At 39.3% G+C, this 4,367-nt stretch overlaps 1 non-coding gene across 1 annotated transcript; it reads left to right on the forward strand.

The window, feature by feature from the left end:
- The first annotated feature begins 302 nt into the window (after positions 1-302).
- LOC143685281 (U6 spliceosomal RNA) lies at positions 303-405 on the forward strand. The gene has a single exon (XR_013176529.1). It is a non-coding gene; the product is annotated as a U6 spliceosomal RNA (small nuclear RNA).
- Positions 406-4,367: the final 3,962 nt, after the last annotated feature.

The raw sequence follows: 4,367 nt of genomic DNA on the forward strand, positions 1-4,367 counted from the left end.
TGCAGTCTGAAGGGGAAGAGAAAATGGGCAATTGTTTAAAATACAATTATAATTGTATTTATAATTTTTATAAATCCCAAGGAAGGAGTGGAAAATCAAGTAAGTTCAGAGATAAAATTAGATGAAGTGAGAAGGAAGAGAAGACAAATGCAGGAAAGTGTCATGAAGCCATATAATTGGCCAAAATATTAGAAAACAGCCACAGTATGAGCAAATAGCCTTTAATAAAATATAAGGATTATGGCCTTTAAGATATTTACCAATGATTAAGAAAATAGTTCTCAAATTGATTATTCACATGCTTGCTTTGGCAGCACATATACTCAAATTGGAATGATACAGAGAAGATTAGCATGGTCCCTGTGCAAGGATGACACACAAATTCCTGAAGCATTCCATATTTTTTAAAAAAGAAAAAAACCTGATCATTCACTTAAAAATCACTTTAGTGAGCCACAAAATAGTGTGCATGATCAGGCAGAACAGAAAAAAATATTACCCTGTTGAATTATATTTGAAATTTACAGTCATGACTCAGGTGTGCAAAACACGTAGCTTTATTTTTATTCTTTTAACTGATTTCCATCTTGCTAAGGAACACCCATTTTTGCCAATGGCAATAAAAATGAATTCTTGCCAAATAAATCCAATGATGCCACTCTGGATTAAAAATCAGGGTCACCATGTGTGGTAGTTTAAAGCTGTATGTACTCCAGAAAAACATGTTCTTAAATCTAACCCATTCCTGTGGGTGTGAATCCAATGTAAGTAGGACCTTTTTTTTAAATTTTATTTTATTTACTAAACATACCAGCATACAAACACAAACATTCTTACCATATGATCATTCCGTTCTACATAATTCACAAGATCATCACATAGTTGTATATTCATCATCATGATCATTTCTTAGAACATTTGCATCAATACAGAAAAAGAAATAAAAAGAAAACAGAAAAAAATTCATACATACCATACCCCTTACCCCCTCCCTTTAATTGATCACTAGCATTTCAATCTACTAAATTTATTTTAACATTTGTTACCCCATTATTTATTTATTTTTAATCCATATGTTTTACTTGTCTGTAGATATGGTAGACAAAAGGAGCATCAGACACAAGGCTCTCACAACCACACAGTCACACTGCGACAGCCATATCATCATACAATTATCTTCAAGAAACATGGCCACTGGAGCACAGCTCCACATTTTCAGGCAGTTCCCTCCAGTCTCTCCATGGCACCTTAACTAAACAGGTGATATCTACTTAATGCGTAAGAATAAACTCCAGGATAACCTCTTGGCTCTGTTTGGAATCTCTCAGCCATTGACAGTTTATTTTTGTCTCATTTCATTCTTCCCCCTTTTGGTCAAGAAGGTTTTTTCAATCCCCTGATGCTGAGTCTCAGCTCATTCTAGGATTTCTGTCCCATGTTGCCAGGAAGGTCCACAACCCTGGGAGTCATGTCCCACGCAGACGGGGGAGGGTGGTGAGTTTGCTTGTCATGTTGGTTGAGAGAGAGAGGCCACATTTGGGCAACAGAAGAGGTTCTCTTGGGGGTGACTCTTGGGCCTAATTTTAAGTAGGCTTGACCTATCCTTTGTGGGGTTAAGTTTCATATGAACAAACCCCAAGATTGGGGGCTCAGCCTATTGCTTTGGTTGTCCCCACTATTTGTGAGAATAATGAGAATTCTCCACTTGGGAAGTTGAGTTTTCCCCCTTTTCACCATTCTCCCAAAGGGACTTTGCAAATTAAGTAGGACCTTTTGATGAAGTTACTTCAGTTGTGTGGGAAACAGACCTTTTGACCTTGAGGCTATTCCTTGTTGCTGAGCACCACAGATGTCTCATCTCCTACAAGAAAGCTTTGAAGGAAAAAAGGGCTGGGGGCTGGAATGTGCTATTCTTTGAAGGGATTTCACAGATAAACAAATTATCTTAAAAGGTTTTGCATTTTCTTGTATTTTACATATTGGTGTAATTGTAATTAACATTATTAACTTGATGTTACTTCCTCCTGCCTTTTGAAGTAACTACTAACAAATAGCTGGAGCAAAACTAGCAAATGGCTCTTGGCTCTAGAATTTCAAGAGTCCCCTGCTCCCATCTCAGAAATCTGTGTCTGTCTTAATTCTCGCATCGCCCTGTCAGCAACACAGTTGTTCAGGTGACCCACCTGAATCAGAATGGGTCTTAATCTTATTACTGGAGTCCTTTATAAGCCAAGTGAAATTCAGGCAGACAGAGAGAGAAAGCCAAGGAAGCAAGAGTCTGGGCATAGATGAAACCCAGAAAAAAAGTGAGAGGCCAGGAGGTATCACCATGTGCTTTGCCATGTGACAAGTTAAGGACCAAGAATCACCATTAGCCAGTCCCAGAACACCACAGTGTTCGGGATGAAAGCGTTGCCTTGATGATACCTTGATTTGGACTTTCTTTTAGCCTCAAAACCATAAGCAAATAAATTCCCATGCTTAACCCAACCTGCTTCATTGTATTTGCTTGAACATCCCAGGGAACTAAAATACTGGGTTCCCCAGAATTTTGTGTGCACCCTATTGTGGCATTTCTTATGGGACGAACCACAGACAATGGATCTGCCTGTTCTATCACGTGGCTCATGCCTAAATGATTGTAAACGTCAGTATCTAGTTTCTTCTTTGTTAAAAAGGATATGGTAGAGGCAAACAAGGTAAGAGGACTTCAGAGTCTTTCAGCCATTATAGTAATTTAAATATATCATCCCACTGTCTTCTCGCCTCCATGGTTTCTGCTGAAAAATCTACATATAGTCTTATTGGGCTTCCCTTGTATGTGATGTGTTCTAGTTTGCTAGCTGCCAGAATGCAACACACCAGAGATGGATTGGCTTTTAATAAAAGGGGATTTATTTCATTAGTTCTTCAGAGGAAAGGCAGCTAACTTTCATCTGAGATTCTTTCTTACGTGGAAAGGCTCAGGGTGATCTCTGTTGGCCTCCTCTCCAGGCCTCTGGATTCCAACAACTTTCCCTGGGGTGATTTCTTTCTGCATCTCCAAAGGCTCGGGATGAACTGTGAGTGCTGAGATGAGGTATGCTGAGCTGCTTGGGTTGTGCTACACTGTGCTCTCTCATTTCAGCACCAGCCAATTAAGTCAAACATTCACTGCAGCAGGCATGCCTCCTAACTGACTGCAGATGTAATGAGCAACAGATGAGGTTCATGTACCATTGGCTCATGTCCACAGCAATAGATCTAGGCACCTTCACCTGGCCAAGTTGACAACTGAATCTAACTACCGCATGATGGATTGTTTTTCTCTTGCTGCTTTCAAGATTCTCTCTTTCTCTTTGACCTCTGACATTCTGATTAGTAAATGTCTTGGAGTACGTCTCTTTGGATCTATTCTCTTTGGGGTATGATGCACTTCTTGGATCTGTAATTTTAACTCTTTCATAAGAGTTGGGAAATTTTCAGTGATAATTTCTTCCATTAGTTTTTCTCCTCCTTTTCCCTTCTTTTCTCCTTCTAGGATACCCACAACACATATATTCGTGCGTGTCACATTGTCAATTCCCTGAGTCCCTGCTCATATTTTTCCATTCTTTTCTCTGTATTTTCTTTTGCTTGTGGGATTTCAGATGTCCCATCCTCCAGCTCACTAATCCTATCTTCTGCCTCTTAAAATCTAACATTGTAGGTTTCCATTGTTTTTTTCATCTCTTCTACTGTGCTTTTCATTCCCATAAGTTCTATGATTTGTTTTTTCAGACTTTTGAATTCTTCTTTTTGTTCATTCATTGCCTTCTTTATATCCCCCCTCAACTGATTGAGTTGATTTTTGATGAGGTTTTCCATGTCTATTTGAACATTCTGAATTAATTGTTTCAACTCCTGAATCTCATTTGGATTGTTGGTGTGTTCCTTTGGGCCATTTCTTCAATTTTCAGTGTGATTTGTTATTTTTTGCTGGCGTCTAGACACTTAATTACCTTAATTAGTTTATTCTGGAGATTGTTTTCCCTTCTTTTACCTAGGGTTTTCTTGCTGGATGAATTTGTTGTCTGTCCTTTGACATTCAGTTCAGCTTATTCTGGACCATAGCTTAATTTTTCAGTTCTTGTTTTCTTGTTTCTTGCCCTGCTTGTATGGTGCCTTTTTTCCCCCTTAGGAGGTCTACTTAAGTATTATAGACTCCAGCCACATTTTCCCAGACCAAACTGGCCTCCTGTCAGGAGCAAAGAGTCACCTGCGTCAGCTTTCCCTGAGGATGAGACCCAGCAGGTTGAAAGACTTTCCTGTGAAGTCTCTGGATTCTGTTTTTCTTATCCTGCCCAGTATGTGGCCCTTGTCTGCCTGCAGGTCCCACCAGCATAAGA

Source organism: Tamandua tetradactyla, chromosome 5, assembly GCF_023851605.1.
Source record: "Tamandua tetradactyla isolate mTamTet1 chromosome 5, mTamTet1.pri, whole genome shotgun sequence".
NCBI classification, from domain to species: Eukaryota; Metazoa; Chordata; class Mammalia; order Pilosa; family Myrmecophagidae; genus Tamandua; species Tamandua tetradactyla.